The sequence below is a fragment of the Schistocerca cancellata genome, chromosome 4 (genome assembly GCF_023864275.1).
Source record: "Schistocerca cancellata isolate TAMUIC-IGC-003103 chromosome 4, iqSchCanc2.1, whole genome shotgun sequence".
NCBI classification, from domain to species: Eukaryota; Metazoa; Arthropoda; class Insecta; order Orthoptera; family Acrididae; genus Schistocerca; species Schistocerca cancellata.
The window spans coordinates 409,813,614-409,832,467 of NC_064629.1; the positions used below are offsets into that span (position 1 = coordinate 409,813,614).

General features: G+C 46.2%; 1 protein-coding gene across 1 annotated transcript in view; it reads right to left on the minus strand.

Annotated features, from left to right (window-relative positions):
- LOC126183638 (uncharacterized) overlaps positions 1-18,854 on the minus strand; it is a 150,905-nt gene that overhangs the window by 35,355 nt on the left and 96,696 nt on the right. The window lies entirely within an intron of this gene.

Here is an 18,854-nt window from a genome sequence, read left to right on the forward strand (position 1 = left end):
AAGCATCCGGACCAGACGAGATACCCTTAAGATTCTACAGTGATTATGCTAAAGAACTTGCCCCCTTTCTATCAGCAATTTATCGTAGATCGCTGGAAGAACGTAAAGTACCTAGCGACTGGAAGAAAGCGCAGGTCGTTCCCATTTTCAAGAAGGGTCATAAATCAGATGCGAATAATTATAGGCCTATTTCGCTTACGTCAATCTGTTGTAGAATAATGGAACATGTTTTGTGTTCTCGTATTATGACGTTCTTATATAATACAAATCTCCTTCATCATAACCAACATGGATTCCGCAAACAGAGATCATGTGAAACTCAGCTCGCCCTATTTGCCCAAGAAATTCACAGTGCCGTAGACACTGGCGAGCAGATTGATGCCGTATTCCTGGACTTCAGGAAGGCATTTGATACGGTTCCGCACTTACGTTTAATGAAAAAAATACGAGCTTACGGAATATCGGACCAGGTTTGTGATTGGATTCAGGATTTCCTAGAAGAAAGAACTCAACATGTCATTCTTAACGGTTCAAAATCTGCAGATGTAGAGGTAATTTCGGGAGTACCGCAAGGAAGCGTGATAGGACCTTTATTGTTTACAATATACATAAATGACTTAGTTGACAACATCGGTAGCTCCGTGAGGCTATTTGCAGATGACACGGTTGTCTACAAGAAAGTAGCAACATCAGAAGACTCGTACGTACTCCAGGAAGACCTGCAGAGGATTAATGCATGGTGCGACAGCTGGCAGCTTTCCCTAAACGTAGATAAATGTAATATAATGCGCATACATAGGGGCAGAAATCCATTCCAGTACGATTATGCCATAGGTGGTAAATCATTGGAAGCGGTAACGACCGTAAAATACTTAGGAGTTACTATCCGGAGCGATCTGAAGTGGAATGATCACATAAAACAAATAGTGGGAAAAGCAGGCGCCAGGTTGAGATTCATAGGAAGAATTCTAAGAAAATGTGACTCATCGACGAAAGAAGTAGCTTACAAAACGCTTGTTCGTCCGATTCTTGAGTATTGCTCATCAGTATGGGACCCTTACCAGGTTGGATTAATAGAAGAGATAGACATGATCCAGCGAAAAGCAGCGCGATTCGTCATGGGGACATTTAGTCAGCGCGAGAGCGTTACGGAGATGCTGAACAAGCTCCAGTGGCGGACACTTCAAGAAAGGCGTTACGCAATACGGAGAGGTTTATTATCGAAATTACGAGAGAGCACATTCCGGGAAGAGATGGGCAACATATTACTACCGCCCACATATATCTCGCGTAATGATCACAACGAAAAGATCCGAGAAATTAGAGCAAATACGGAGACTTACAAGCAGTCGTTCTTCCCACGCACAATTCGTGAATGGAACAGGGAAGGGGGGATCAGATAGTGGTACAATAAGTACCCTCCGCCACACACCGTAAGGTGGCTCGCGGAGTATAGATGTAGATGTAGATGTAGATCACTATCCCTCAGGATGAGGAGGGCAGGGCACAGTGGGAGAGCAGGTTTCTGCAAGATCCAGAACAAACGAGAGCAGGTGACCCCAGGGCACATGGAGTGTAGGTCCCATCTGGTAGCAGGCCTCCAGCCTGAGAGATTCTGGGGGGAGGGGTCCCAGAAGGGAGCCCCATTACCGGTGGACACAGAAGTCTGGGGGCACTTCCTCAGCTAGGGAGGTGGAGCAGCACCCAGAGGTTGTGGAAACTGCAGGGGAATGGGAGAGGAGAGGGGTTATGGTACTGGGATAAGGAAGAGGGAGAAGAGAAAAAGGACATAACAGAGGCAAAAGAAGTCATTTATACAGGATGAAGTGGGTCATATGTTTGATGAGCCTCAGTGTAAGATAACTGATCGAGGGACTTACACTTCTGCATCTTCTTTTCTTTCTTATAAGCTGGGAAATCTGGTAAGCATAGAGAATAACTGTCATGGCAACATATATGGGCTGCAGAATGCAGGGGTTCCTCTCATGGAATAGGCATCCACAGGGCACCACATAGAGGATCTGCCATACATCGGGAAGATGTGCCTGAAACACTAACACCAAAAGCAGCTTATCGGTAGTGGGACATGTTGCTTCATGAAACACTGATAACATACTATTTTACCTTCTCTTGGAGGGTATCTTCCTCGAAAGCCAGAAAAAAGGCGTCAGTATCAGTGCAGTTGTCTTTACCTTCCTGCACTTGTCAAATGAAATGAGACTTCGTCATTCCAGATTGGCCTGGAGTTCTCCATCAGTTTGAAGGATGATGTCCCATGAAAAATGACTCCCTGGACCATATCCAAGGATTGGTGAGGTGTAGTAGACACCGCGACGTCACCAAGACAATAACAAGCATGAGGAGCTCCAGAAGGAGCACTGATCTACAGGGAACGCATCTTACAGAGAGACTCCACTTCAGCAAACTGTCTTCGATATTTTCCACAAAAAATAACTGCTTTGTGGCGGTGAATGTGTCTCCATCTGTCCTAGTACAGACAAGGTAGTGGGAGAAGTGTTTCATCCCAAACCATCGAGCCTAGCCTTCTTCCCAGGGAATAGCCAGAGAAGGAAAGGCCACAGGATCATAAGATGCCACATTCAATGATTCGTTGCCACTCAAAGAGACGGCCATAGAAGAACGACCAGATTTTTAGGGCTTGATATACTTCGTGTGCAAGGCGTCTGCCCCGATAGCACCCACTACGATCAGAGGTTCTCCCCATGGGCGCCACCCAGCCACAGCAAGAACTGTCTATCAAGGCAGCTGTTAGCAAGAGTTCCGATGCTGACACAGCAGCCGTTGCTGGGAGATTCGATGCGCCAGGAAGACAAGCAACCACTCATAGGCATACATGGCGAGGCAACAGCTCAGGTATCAGAAGTGTGATACTGTGTTGTCAGGGGGTCAGCCAGATGGGCTCATAACAGCCCCACCACATGGACTGGCTACACGTTCTGGTGACCTAGCGGGGCAGAGGAGGCAACAGCGGGGGAGGAAGTGGGGGGAGTAATCCACGTCATAGACGCTAGGGAGAGCGTTCTATCTCAAACACCTCACACTACAGACAGAAAATTTTAAAGTGAGGGTCAGTCTCCAAAGAGGGGGCGGGGGGGGGGGGGGCAAAAAGGATGAAAGAGAAAAAGTAAGGAGAACAAGACCCCAAGAAATACAGGAAATCAGGTGGATGGGCAGGTCGACTTAAGTAGGAACACAGAGAGAGGAAGGAGGGGCAGTGGGGAACGAACAAGGATGGGGAGGGAGGGGCATAGGGAAGGAAATGCAGCCTGGGAAGGAACAATGGGCTGCAATAGCTTGGAGCACAGTATGCGTCAGGCAGGAACTCATGAAAGAACCGTGCCCTCCTGGGAGGTATATCCTCATGGAGGGTGCGCATCATGCGCCTGTGTGTCAGTCAGTCGCCAGTTACATCACGAGTGGGCCAGCAATGTCAATAATCAATAGACTGTGCTGAGTGTAGAATTATGAAGTCCGAAGTATACAGTGCACGTGCAGAAACGGAGGACGTCGGTGTCGTCTGCTAACATCGGACGTTAACCAATTCTTGTCCCCTTTCACTCATTTTATAATAATAGTGACTTCTTAATCGTTATTTTATTTCAAAATAGTTTTTGTTGATTGTGTTCCACACCTCTGAAAAATTGTAACCGGTCGTACAATCAAAAATACATTATACAGTAGCTTCCCATGTTACAATATGTGATTTCTACACTTTATGTTATAGTTTATTCTGTTTTTGTGTTATAATGTGAATTGTTACAGAGAACTTTTGTATATCTTGGGGACAACACTCACTCACAGGAAATATTCACACATCTGAAAGCAAAATAACATTTAAGTTTTACGATACCTGGGCAAAGGAAAATCCAGTACTGTTCAATATACAATAACAGATAAGAACATTTTAAGGAAAATTTAGCAGCGAAAAAGTCAGCTCTACTGAACGAGAAAAATTGTTTTAGATGCTATTTGGCACGTAGTAGAAATGTGCTAGTAATGCCTATTAAACATTGTTTTATGTATTTTGTGTAATAATAATAAATTCCATATATTGTCTTCATGTCATTTGTAATGTTCCCTTGTACGTTTCGAAGACACAGCATCATCAGCGCTTTTTTTTCATGTAAGAACCTCCACTGCGATAGTAACACGTCAGAAACGCGTATCTTCATTCTGTTGCTACAGAGACGGCAAACGGTATTTACTTTTGTTTTCTATTTAACTATCCAGATATGCAGGAAGCAGCAATGGTGGCTACCATGAAAACTGTTTTCATGTATTTATTTCCTCAAGCAAATAAATGTCTTGTAATATTTAGACATTTTGCCAATTCTTCGAATCGTCAGAAATGTGGAGGATTTACTACACACTCTAACAACCCTACCACAACAAAGTTCAGAATTTAATAACGATTGTGGTGTTGCTCACGCTGCTAAATACTGCATTTTCGGGCAACAACAGACACATTATGTGGCAGGTGTCATTAGAGCACAGTTAATAAAGTCATTTCATGTAATAATCAAAAAACTAGGCACTCATCTTTTTGTGTTTCCCACGCTGGTCTCGTCGTAAAATCATGGCTCAGTCGTTGAAAATCTAGGTGGTTATGATTCCAAGCTCCGATGCAAAGAGGCCTAGGTTTTATTCTGCTATATTCAAAAGTTTTGTAGATGCGCTTCACAAACCATTCTTGAAGATTACACTTTTATTGAAAACATCTTCCTCACATTTCATAAGCCAACTACAAAATGCATCTTTCCAACATGACGTCCAAGATTTGACCTTTTCAAGGTCCGACTCTCTAACAACTCAACAACTAACCAACCAATAATCGCTTACGCACCCAAAAATCAGAGTTACAAGTACGTCAAAGATCATAGTGATAAAAGAAAGAATACACATAAGAATAATATCATTGCAATATAAACATATCGATGGATCACAAATGAAATCAAATCTGAATGTTGTCTCAGAAACATGTCAACTATTTTGCAGGAACACAGAAAATTACTGGTATCGAGAGGTTCAGGTGAGCTGCCGTAATGGTTACGTAATTCAAGTACCATTACAACACCTACGTGAAGAACGTTCACTTCATATTTTATTTTGGTTACTAGTAAATTGTAGTAGCATGAATACTTCCGTAGTGATGTTACTTTACTGGAACTATTGAAAGAACAACAGTCCCTCATAACCTCATTTTCACAACTCACAAGAGGCAGCCATGGTAGTAATCCACATCATAGACGCTGACATGCCGCATTGTCATCCACAAAAATTCCATAGTTGTTTGAGAACATGAAGTCCATGAATGGCAGCAGATGGTCTCCAAGAAGTCGATCATAACCATTTCCAGTCAATGATCGGTTCATTCGGTCTAGAAGACCCAGTCCATTCCATGTAAACACAGCCCACACAATTATAGAGCCACCAACAACTTGAACAGTGCCTTGTTGACAACTTGGATCTATGGCTTCGTGCTATCTGTGCCACACTCAAACCCTACCATCAGATCTTACCAACAGAAATCAGGACTCATGTGACCAGGCCACGGTTTACCAGGCATCTAGTATCCAACCGATATGGTCATGAGCCCAGGAGAGGTGCTGCAGGCCATGTTGTGCTGTTAGCTAAGGAATTCGCGTCAGTCTTCTGCTGCCATAGCCCATTAACACAACATTTCACCGCAGTGTCCTAACGGATACGTTCGTTGTACGTCCGACACAAATTTCTGTGGTTATTTCGCACAGTGCTGCTTGTTTGTTAGCACTGGCAACTCTAGGCTAACGCCGCTGGCCTTGGTTGTTGAGTGAAAGCCGTCGGCCACGGCGTTGTCCGTGGTGAGAGTTAATGCCTGAAATCTGGTATTCTTAGCACTTTGACACTGTGGATCTCGGAATATCGAATTCCCTAACGATTTTCGAAATGGCATGTCCCACACGTCTAGCTCCAAATACCATTCAGCATTCAGAGTCGGTTAATTCCCGTCGTGTGGCCATAGTCGCGTCGGAAACCTTTTCACATGTATCATCTGGGTACAATTGACAGCTCCGCCAGTGCATTGCCCTTTTGTACTGTGTGTACGCGATACCAGCGCCCTCTGCATAGGTGCATATCGCTATCCCATAACTTTTGTTACATCAGTGTGTACTTCTATGGCGGTACATCCCTTAAGAGTATAATCAGTGAGCACTATACAGTGGCAGTCCCGCATAAAACACAGCGTTACGCTGCCCGGTAATGATTGTTTTCGCCTTATACGGTGATGTTGAATCCATTTTTCCTCTACTGTTTCTGCTCCTTTCTCAGGATCATAGACATACATCCAACACCGACGATTGGTTTGAAGACCATTCTAGAAGATTCCTGCAAATGATTTGGCCACCCAGATCGCCCTACGTGAATCTCATGGAACGTAATCGAGAAGTGAGTTCGCGCGCAAAATCCTGCACCGGCACACTTTCGCAATTATGGACGGCCACAGAGGCAGCTTGGCTCATTATTTCTGCAGGGCTCTTCTAGCGACTTGAGTCTATGCCATAGAGTCTCTGCACTACGCCGGGCAGAAGGAGGTCCGACACGATATTAGAAGGTATCCCATGACTTTTGTCCCCTCAGTGCACTATCGAATGCTTTTGAGTTAATGGGAGGTTTTCAAGACGAAGCGTTGTGGGTAGCTGTCGTAGGTCATATTGCAAGACATCGTCACACATGCTGCATTCGGCTGTCAAATTTGGGTTCACCTGGTAATTCTACTGACATGGCACCTAGTGATTTCGTCATACATTACGACTGAGAGCTTCAAAGAAGTGGTTCACCCGAGCGTTGCTAGCCGGTTACCTTGGCGAAACTGGCATATTTCCGACCACATCTAGCAGATAGAGACGAACAGCACCCACTTGCAATTTCTTCGGATTAAGAAACAATTGCTTTGCAGGGATTTCCAGAATGACGAAGAAGTAAATATTCCTTAACTGGAACCAAGAACTATTAATATGAGTAACTTAGGAGTAGATATGCGGTGTAGTAAAGCTGCTTAAGGGGAGTTGGAACGCCCTATCCCGTTAACGTTAAATTTAGTGTCTTGGCTTCCCTGTGTTTCAGGAACCACTGTAGCCATTGACATGAAACTTTTACAGGACATTTAACTGTATGTTCTGAGTCTACTGAACTACAATAATTGCATTTCAGCCACTACTTTCGGAAATAATTTTTTTTAATTACACGGTTAAAATTGTGTACTTTTTATACGTTATCCTAAATAATTTTAATTATACATAACATTATGTTGTTCTTTTAGTTCAGTAGATTCAGGATATGTATGTTATTACTGCCTGAAAATCTGAATACTTTAAGTGGTTTCTGAGGTTTAGGGAAAAATGAGAAAGAAAATGTAAATTTTCGGGAACGGCTTCTAAAGTTTCGAAAGACTCTAACTCAATATATGCTTAAGTTTTTATTTTTTGTCACTCAGAAGTACCCAGCACCATACTGTATACCATCCCCTTGATCTTTTCCCAAGTTTTTCTTCTTTCTTGACTCCTCAGTGGCCAACTGTGGTGCGTACTCTGCTTTATCAATGCGAACCTTGTCCATCCGTTCAAGTTTTCTGACGCAGTTTGCTCCAAGATTCATTCCCATATGCTGTAGCACTTTCACCCTATCAATGTTATCATTAAAAGGAATAACAGCATCACTGACCCCCCCCCCCCCCCCCACTTTAGTGTCTTCATTCCAACAAAAACATTTTTGTGTAAGCGAATCCATATAAGATTAGTGAACGCCTCATTGGGATTTTGAGTCTGACCATGCAGGCACTTTTTCAGTAATTCAGGATTTGCCAGGTCTCCGTAACTACGTTTTATGATACCCATGACTGCTGCTGGGATGTAATGTTTACGGCTGTATGAACTGTTTGAGTACTGGGCATTGAGGTAACTGCCCATGCATCAGGTCCAGGAGGGCAATGGTGGTGTATTGGTCTTTCATCAGTTGGCATTCAGTAGGAGAAGGTAGCCCATATTTCCTGCTTCATTTTCAACAAATCCTCAGTATTATTTCTAATGGCCATCCCATAATACTGCTGTAGTTCAATCATTTTGTCTGTCAGCCTGCCTCTTATGGTTTTACCATCAGAAAGTTTCTTGTGTCTCAAACTTTGTTTCAAATTCCTCAACCTGGTGCCCACCCTCTTCTGGACATGACCAATACAAACACGTAATTTAACCTTTGTAACAAATCCACAGCCTTCTATACAAAAATTGCCTATTTTATTAGATCTTGAAGTAATGCACATAGAATTTTAACATTTTCAACTAGTGTAGAATATATTTTAAAAAAATAAAATACTTCCCATGTGAGTTTATAAGTTTATTTTTGTGGTTTTAGGGCGCAAAACTGCTTTGGTCATTAGCGCCCGGTCCGGGACTTAAGAAACAGTAAAAAATCTAAAATAGAAACCAGCAGCAGTGGGAACGAAAGTCATAAAAGTGGAGAAACTAAAAGCAGAAGGAAGGCTTAAAAATCCACTACAGAAAGGGGTTGGGTATCCCAAAGAAAAAAAAAATCAAATGACTGACGTCATTTCACTGGCACGAATGAACTCTAGAACGCGATCGGCCGATCGCGTGTCATCTGCTAAAATTGACGATATATCAGGCGACAGCTGTAGACAGGCGCGTAACGGATTAAAATAGGGGCACTCAATTAAAAGATGTCTTACCGTCCACAGCTGAGAGCAGTGGGGACAGAGTGGGGGAGGATCGCCGCTTAAAAGATGTCGATGGCTAAGAAGACAGTGCCCTATCCGGAGTCTAGTTAAAATTACCTCCTCCCGACGACGCGCTCGGGAGGAAGAGGTCCAAGCACAAGGAAGAGTTTTTACGTCCCGCAATTTATTCTGGGGAAGTGTCGACCAGTGCGCGTGCCATAAATGAACAACACGACGACATAAAACGCTCCGTAGATCGGCGACGGGAATCGATGGAATAGCTGGCCGAAGAAGAGAGACTGCAGCCTTGGCTGCAATATCGGCCGCCTCATTTCCGCAGATACCAACGTGTCCCGGGAGCCAGAGGAACGCCACCGAGACGCCCCCCAGGTGGAGCAAGCGCAGACAGTCCTGAATCCGGTGGACCAGAGGGTGCACAGGGTAAAGAGCTTGGAGACTGAGGAGAGAGCTGAGAGAATCTGAGCAGATAACGTACTGTATCCGCTGATGGCGGCGGATGTAGTGGACAGCCTGGAGAACAGCGTAAAGCTCCGCAGTATAGACCGAACATTGGTCGGGAAGACGAAAGCGATTTGGGGTGTCGCCAACAACATAGGCACTCCCTACACCTAACGATGTTTTCGAGCCGTAGGTGTAAATAAATGTGGCGTCCGTCATTTGTGCACATACAGCAGCAAATGCCCGACGATAAACAAGTGAAGGGGTACCATCCTTGGGAAATCGACAAAGGTCACGGAGCAGGCAGATCCGGGGACGGAGCCAAGGCGGTGCTGTACCCCAAGTTGTCAAGAAGGTTTTAGGAAAGCGGAAGGAAAGAGAATGGAGCAGTTGACGGAAGCGGACTCCCGGTGGTAGTAGGGAGGAGGGGCGGCCTGCGTACCCTACATCAAAGGAGGCGTCGAAAAATATGTCATGGGCTGGATTAGCAGGCATGGAAGACAGATGGCTAGCATAACGACTCAGAAGGACTGCTCGCCGATTGGACAGCGGAGGTTCAGCAGTCACAGCATACAGGCTTTCCACAGGGCTGGTGTAAAAAGCTCCAGACACTAAACGTAATCCACGGTGGTGGATAGAGTCGAGACGCCGAAGAATAGACGGCCGAGCAGAGGAGTAGACTATGCTTCCATAGTCCAATTTCGAGCGCACTAAGGCGCGATGGAGAAGGACCACTCGGTCCGCTACCCAGGAGGTACCATTCAGGACACGGAGGGTGTCGAGGGATCGCAGACAGCGATCCGAAAGATACGAAATGTGGGAGGACCAGCATAGTTTTCTGTCAAACATAAGACCCAAGAATTTAGCGACGTCTGAAAACGGAAGGTTGACAGGTCCTAGATGTAAGGAGGGTGGAAGAAACTCCTTACGTCGCCAAAAATTAACACAAGCGGTCTTACTGGGAGAAAAACGGAAGCCGGTTTCGATGCTCCACGAGTGGAGGCGATCGAGACATCCTTGAAGACGTCGTTCAAGAAGGCTGGTCCGTTGAGAGCTGTAGTAGATCGCAAAATCGTCCACAAAGAGGGAGCCCGAGACATCAGGAAGGAGACAATCCATAACTGGATTTATGGCAATGGCAAACAGTACAACACTCAGCACGGAGCCCTGGGGTACCCAGTTTTCTTGGGAGAAAGGACGGGAGAGAGTAGTGTTCACCCGCACTCTAAATGTGCGCTCTGCCATAAATTCGCGAAGAAAAAGGGGCAGACGACCTCGAAAGCCCCAAGAGAACAGCGTGTGGAGGATGCCTGTCCTCCAACAGGTATCGTATGCTCTCTCCAGATCAAAAAATATTGCTACTGTTTGGCGTTTTCGGAGAAAATTGTTCATGATATAAGTGGAGAGAGCAACAAGCTGGTCAACTGCAGAACGATGCTTTCGGAATCCGCATTGGGCAGGTGTTAAAAGACTGCGGCATTCCAGCCACCAAGCTAAACGGTAGTTCACCATACGCTCCAAAACCTTACAGACACTACTCGTGAGAGAAATGGGGCGATAGCTAGAGGGGAGATGTTTGTCCTTTCCAGGTTTCGGAATAGGAACGACGACAGCTTCCCGCCATCGTCGGGGAAAAGTACTGTCGGTCCAAATTCGATTATAAAGGCGAAGAAGGTAACGCAGACTATGGGTTGATAAATGCAGCAACATTTGGACGTGGATACCATCCGGTCCTGGGGCGGAGGAGCGAGAAGAAGAGAGTGCATGTTGGAGTTCCCGCATGGAGAAAACAGTATTGTAGCATTCGCGATTTGGAGAGGAGAAAGCAAGAGGTCGCACTTCCGCTGCACGTTTCTTCGGGAGAAACGCTGCGGGTAATTGGAAGAGCTCGAAATCTCAGCAAAGTGCTGACCCAATGAGTTAGAAATTGCGACGGGGTCCACTAATGTATCATGCGCAACAGTGAGCCCAGAGACCGGGGAGAAACTAGGCGCGCCTGAGAACCGTCGAAGCCGACTCCAAACTTCCGAGGAGGGAGTGAAGGTGTTAAATGAGCTAAAAAAGAATGTCCAGCTTGCCTTCTTGCTATCGCGGATGACACGACGGCATCGCGCACGGAACTGCTTATAGCGGATACAGTTGGCCGAAGTAGGATGGTGGCGGAAAACGCGAAGAGCACGTCGCCGCTCACGTATTGCGTCACGGCATGCCTCGTTCCACCAAGGAACTGGGGGGCGCCGGGGCAATTCGGAGGTGCGTGGTATTGAACGTTCCGCAGCTGTAAGAATAACGTCGGTAACGTGTGTGACCTCATCGTCAACGCTGGGAAAGTGACGGTCATCGAATGTCGCTAGAGACGAAAAAAGTGTCCAGTCGGCCTGGGCAAACTTCCAGCGTCTCGGACGCATATATGGCAGTTGAGGCTGCAGTCTAAGGACACATGGAAAGTGGTCACTCCAGTGTGTATCATCAAGGGCGAACCATTCGAAGCGCCGAGCCAGCGGAACAGTACCGACCGCAAGGTCCAAATGAGAGAAATTTGTCGTGGAGGCAGACAAAAATGTAGGGACCCCAGTGTTGAGGCAAACTAGATCCGCTTGGTGGAAGACGTCTAGCAATAGTGAGCCACGTGGACAAGGATGTGGAGATCCCCAAAGCGGGTGGTGGGCATTGAAGTCCCCAACCAGCAAATAGGAGGGGTGGAAGCTGACCAAGAAGATGGAGATCAGCTCGTGCCATTGGTGTGGACGATGGAATGTATACAGTACAAAGAGAGAACGTGTATCCGGAAAGGGAAAGACGGACGGCGACAGCTTGGAAGGAAGTGTTTAAGGGGATTGGGTGATAATGGAGAGTATCATGGAGAAGAATCATGAGTCCTCCATGGGCTGGAGTGCCTTCAACAGAGGGGAGATCATATCGGACGGACTGAAAATGAGGGAGAACAAAGCGGTCATGGGGACGCAGCTTTGTTTCCTGAAGACAGAAGATGACCGCCGAGTAGGATCGTAAGAGGATCGACAATTCATCCCTATTGGCTCGAATGCCGCGGATATTCCAGTGGATAATGGACATGGGGTGAACAGAAAATGGAGGAATGCGACCAAAGTTGCTGTCAACTCAAAGACTGCTCGGAGCTAGCGACCGACAGCATGGAATGGCATTCAGCCGAAGGCAGAAGATCATGATCCATAGGTTGGTCAGGAGCAGCTCCTGCCACCAGCGATCGGCCGGTTGACCGGCCACCAGCAGTGCGCCTCGGCGACACAGAAGACGGCCGAGGGCGATTTCCGCCAGGTGGTGCTGTAGATAGATCACGCCTTGGCGGAGAAGGAGATGAACTGGGTTTCTTTGTAGCCTTCTTGGAAGTATGATGTTTAGATGAAGGAGGAACCGATGGTTGTGAAGTTGGGGTACGTAAAAAATCTTCACGAGTATGCTCTTTTTTCGAAGTCTTGGTGTCTGACTTTTGGGCTCGAGATTTAGCAGAACCCGATGAAGGGTGAGCCATAGAGTGGGCAGGCGAAAGTGGTGAGGTTGAACGGGCGATCTTTGCGCTGGCCGATCTGACGACTGTGGTACTAAAGGTGAGGTCGCAAGTCTGTGTGGCCGCCTCCTTTGTTGGCCGAGGAGAAGCAAGGACAGTGCTGTATTTTCCTGCCCGAGGCATGGTGGGCTGTCGACTGGCGAATAATTTTCGAGCAGCAAAGGTCGACACCTTTTCCTTCACTCTTATTTCCTGGATGAGCTTTTCGTCCTTAAAAACGGGGCAATCTCGAGAGGAAGCAGGGTGGTCACCCATACAGTTGATGCAGCGAGGGGATGGAGGTGGACAAGCACCCTCATGGGCATCCTTTCCACACGTAACACATTTGGCCGGATTGGAACAGGACTGGCTGGTCTGATTGAACCGCTGACACCGATAGCAACGCATAGGGTTTGGGACATAAGGGCGAACGGAAATTATAGCCTGCTTTGATTTTCGATGGGAACTGAACTTTGTCAAATGTCAAGAAGACAGTGCGGGTTGGAATGATGTTCGTGTCAACCCTTTTCATAACTCTATGAACAGCCGTTACGCCCTGGTCAGACAGGTAGTGCTGAATTTCTTCGTCAGACAATCCATCGAGGGAGTGTGTATAAACGACTCCACGTGAGGAATTTGAGGTACGGTGCGGTTCCACCCGGACAGGGAAGGTGTGGAGCAGAGAAGTACGCAGCAATTTTTGTGCCTGGAGGGCACTGACTGTTTCTAACAACAGGGTGCCATTCCGTAATCTGGAACAAGACTTTACAGGACCTGCAATTGCGTCGACACCTTTCTGAATAATGAAAGGGTTGACCGTGGAGAAGTCGTGACCTTCGTCAGACCGAGAAACAACAAGGAACTGTGGCAACGATGGAAGAATCGTCTGTGGCTGAGACTCAGTGAACTTACGTTTGTGAGCAGACATAGTGGAAGGTGAGGAAACCATTGCGGAAGAATCCCCCATGATTACCAGCGTCTCCGATGGCGCGCTCCTCCCTTGTGGGGGCCTTCACTGAGGGCACTCCCGCCTTAGGTGATTGTTCACACCTCAGGTCACACCTCCCGACAAACGGACCAATCGGCACTTTCGGAAGGTATCAGCTCGGGTAATCACCCCTCCCTGGGCCTGGCCGTTACCAGGGGGTACGTACGTGTCCTACCTGTCTACCCGGGGCGGGGAATTACGCGCTACCCCGTCACCGGCTACGCATGGAAGTGCGTGGGTCGGCCTTCAGACACGCACAGGGAGGAAAAAAGAGAAAGGGAAAGGAAAGAAGAGGGGTCTCAAACGCCGCAGCGGAGAAAAGTGCAGAGAGAAGCCGGAAAGAAAAGAGAAGGACAGAGGAAGGACGAAGACTTGCAAGTATAGAAAGCAAGGAATTGTAACAGCTTAGAGCGTCCGTCTCCGGACGTAGGCACAAACCATACTCCCAGAGGGGGAGAAAGGGAAGGAAAGAGCCAGAGGTGAGGGGGGGGGCGAAGATGGGGGAGGGGGAAGGATGAGGAAAGGGAAGGTATGCAGCCCGGAAAGGAAGGAGGGCCACATTAGCTCGGGGTCCCGTGCTCGCTATGCACGTGTCCACAAAAGAGTTGTGAACCCCCTGGGGAGGAGTTTATAAGTGATATATACATCATTTTATTCGCAAAATTGCAAATTTTATGATGAGAAAAATTCCGAAAACGCGAAAAAATTTTCCCGTTCTAACTCCCCTTAGATCACTTAACAAAGGCAAGACCTCGTGTCCAGGCTGCACGAGTCAACTTCCTTTCAGCTGATACAACAACTCCATATTTGCAATCATGTACAACGACGCGCTCGTCGAATGATCCACAACTGACGACTGGAAAGTTGTACAAGTCACACCAGTTCCAAAGAAAAGAAACAGAAGTAATTCGATGAATTACAGACCCATATCACTAACGTCGATTTGCAGTAATATTTTGGAACAAATACTGTGTTTGAACATTATTAATTACTGCGAAGAAAACCATTTATTGTCAAAGAGTTAGCACAGATCCAGAAAATATCGTTGTGAAACAACTATCTCTTTCTCTCACGAAGTCACGAGTGCTATGGACAGGGGACGTCAAATTGATACCATGTTTTTAAATTTTCAGAAGGCTTTTGACACCGTTTCTCTCAAGCGAATTCTAATCAAATTGCGTGCCTGTGGAGCATCGCCTGAGTTGTGCTACTGGATTCACGAGTTCATGTCAGCAAGGTCACAGTTCATAGTAATTGATTGACTATCAACGTGTAAAACAGACATAATAACTGGCTTTCTCCGAGGAAGCATTGTAAGCCCCTGGTGTTCCTGATCTATGTAAACTATTTAGGAGACAGACTGAGCAGCCTTCTTAGATTGTTTTCAAACGATGCTGTCATTTATTGACATGTCGTAAGATGTGTAAGGCGGCAGCGTGAATGAAAATTTCGCACCTTACATGAGATTTTATACATGTTAACAAGTTGATGGATATGCCACATGACATACTTTGGTGATAGTGAGCAAATGCGCCTTCCAAAATGCACAATAGATAATGCCAAAAGGGATGACTCAATTCGACAGTATTAACACACTGAACTCAAATCCTACATGTCAATGAGCAAAAGGTGAAAAACGCTGCGCAGTAACGGCCCGCATACAACGAAAGGCTTCTAACAAGGGTCGGTGAACTGCAGTGAGAGGGACAACGAACGTGCCATACGATGCATCGAGGGGAGCAGGTACCGGCCCAGAGTTGCCTGTTACGGGGAAGTTCTTTAGAAAACTGTGTTGGGGAATTTCAAAATGTGTGTGAAATCTTATGGGACTTAACTGCTAAGGTCATCAGTCCCTAAGCTTACACACTACTTAACGTAAATTATCGTAAGGACAAACACACACACCGAGCGAGGTGGCGCAGTTGTAGCACACTGGACTCGCATTCGGGAGGACGACGGTTCAATCCCGTCTCCAGCCATCCTGATTTAGGTTTTCCGTGATTTCCCTAAATCGTTTCAGGCAAATGCCGGGATGGTTCCTTTGAAAGGGCACGGCCGATTTCCTTGCCAATCCTTCCCTAACCCGAGCTTGCGCTCCGACTCTAATGACCTCTTTTTTTTTTTTTTTTTTTTTTTTTGTGGTTTTAGGGCGCACAACTTCAATGGTCATTAGCGCCCTGACTACTCTAAAAATGCACCGCGAGCCACAAGTTGACAACAACAACTAAAAGGAAAAACACAATAAAAGACAGACTGACAGGCATAGGATTAAAAAACTTCATCAAATGTCCTTAGCGAGGTGTGTCAAATTGATAAAACAAAGAACACGAGCAGCTGCTCGTGGGTCATCCGCTAAAATGTCATCGAAAGTATTAGGCAGGTTAAGATCGAGGCGCAGTTGGTTAAGATCTGGACAGGACATTAAAATGTGTCTAACCGTCAGCAAGTGGCCACATGGGCAGAACGGCGCCGGCGCAGCCGTCAGCAGATGGCGATGGCTGAACCGGCAGTGTCCAATCCTTAACCTTGCTAAAACGACCTCCTCCCGCCGAGAAGGGCGTGAGGAGGACGTCCAAGCCACGGGAAGAGGTTTTAAGGCCCGAAGCTTGTTGTCGGTAAGTGCAGCCCAATCGGCATGCCACAGCGACACAACGCGCCGACAAATGACCCTGCTAAAATCGGACGAAGGGACACAACAAGAAGCTGTCCGAGGCTGGAGGACCGCAGCCTTGGCCGCGCCATCTGCAGCTTCGTTCCCAGGGATACCGACATGGCCAGCTAATGACCTCGTTGTCGACGGGACGTTAAAACACTAACCTAACCTAATAACCTAACAAACACACACACACACACACCCATGCCCGAGGGAGGACTCGAACCTCCGCCGGGTCCAGCCGCACTGAGGAATTTCCAGGTGGAGGCAAACAGACCAGAAACCCAGTTACTGATCACGTAAAAGGTCTGTGGCGTTCTCATGATGTACTGGTGTAATTTGCAGGCGCCAGGAGCTGACACAAAATGTCCTATTGGCTGAAATAAACTCGGAATGTGTAGAAGTGGCGATATTTCGAAGCATTTTAAAGGTAGGCCCTTTCCGATTGGCAGGGGTAGTTTCCACGAGATGAAAGTAACGCTCCCATTGGTCTGAAAAAGCCGTGACGTGAAGGGCGAAAGAACACAGGTGGGGGACAGTTTGCTACGAACGACAGAATACCGAAAACTTTGGGGACTCTCCTCTGAACCAGCGTCAAGTGTAGAACAGAGCGCATCACGCTCTTTACGACGCCAAAAGAGGAATTTTGTGTGAACACTGCATTCTCTTTGGCTGACATTCAGCTAGAAATTAGCTGAAGAGTCGTCGAGCATCGATAGCTGAGAAACGAAACAGCCACATAGTTAATTGTTCTTGTGAGAACAGAGGGCTTTGAAGTACTCACGCTGCTCCATCTATGCACGTGTATATTGCCATATTTTCCAGAGTAGGGGTGAGTGCATGTTTCCTCACCTAACGAGAAACATAGGGCAGTTTCAGCTGATGAAATGAGTAAAGATTTTGCTTAGCTTTTTATAGGATTTTCAGAGGGCGAGAGCAGTCATGCAGCCGACAGCACGTCGCCGCTAAAGGTAAATATCGCTGGCAAGGGGCGTAAAATTGTTGGATCGCCAGCTTGCATCCACTGTGAACATGAGCAACCTAGCGTAATCCTTTGTTCATCTTGTCACAAAAACTTACCATCCTCCACAGACTTTACTGTCATCTAAATAGTACCGAACTTAAAACCGTAATCGGATGATTTGTCGTAATATTGGCTAACTCATATTGTGCTTAACTGTCTAGATATAAGAAAGATCTTGTAGAGAACCTGTTTAAATCTGATATTGTGTTCAGTGTCATTTCTGCTAATCAGGGCGTAATACGTTATTTTGACAACTGTCCTGAAATTGTCATGTCGCAATCCATGTAAACCAGTGTGCTTCTTTGACAACTACAGAAATTAAATTCTGTACAGCTAAACACCTATGTGCTCTGTCATAGAATACGGGTCCACTCCTAATCCCAGGAACTTATTCTAGTGACACTAACGCACTAACAGGGTGTTTTTGCTGATGTCTGACGAATGTGAAAAGGAGTGGAGTGTCAGAGATTATGAAAATTAATTGCAAAATGTTTAAGACAAGATGTCTGTATCGTGCAAAAAGTGGCAATTAACTCTAAATCACGAAAACTGTCTAGTCTCCACATTAGTACTAAAAGAAATCCGCTAAATTTCGACCACACGACAAATCACTCAAATCTACACACTAAATATTTAGTTGAATTCACAGCTTGTAAAGTTACGAATGACTTCAGCTGCAACGGACACATAGATAATAATGTGTGTAAAGCAAACCAAAGACTGCGATTTACTGGTGGAACAGTCAGAAAGTGCAACAGGTCGACTCAAGAGTGCTTACACCACGCTTGTCTGCCCACATTTGGAGCATTGCTGTGTGGTGAGGCAGCCGCATCAGATGGGACTGGCGGAAGATATTGTAAAAGTTCAAAGAAGGGCAGCTCGTTTTGTATTATCGATAAATCGGAGAGTGTCACGGACATGATGCGTGAATTGGGGCGGCAATAATTGAAACTAAAGCGTTTTTCCTCGCCAAGGATCTTCGCGTGAAATTTCAATCACCAAATTTCTTCTCCGATTGCGAAAATATTTTGTTGGCACCCACCTACATTGGGAGAAATTATCATCATAATAAAATAAGAGAAATCAGAGCTCGCACACGAAGATTTAAGTGTTTGTTTTTCTCAGGTGCCGTCCGACATTGGAACAGTAGATACCTTGGTGTCAGTTCGATGAATGATCTACTAGGCACTTAAATGTGAAATGTATACTAATGATGTAGATGTATATGTAGAGGTGATTTTTAAGGTGAAACATTTCCTGGACAGCAAAAGTGCACAGTTCTACAACCAAGGTCTCTACAGTAAACGCCGGCTATGCGTTTCTAGGCGCTACAGCCTGGAACCGAGCGACCGCTACGGTCGCAGGTTCGAATCCTGCCTCGGGCATGGATGTGTGTGATGTCCTTAGGTTAGTTAGGTTTAATTAGTTCTAAGTTCTAGGCGACTGATGACTTCAGAAGTTAAGTCACATAGT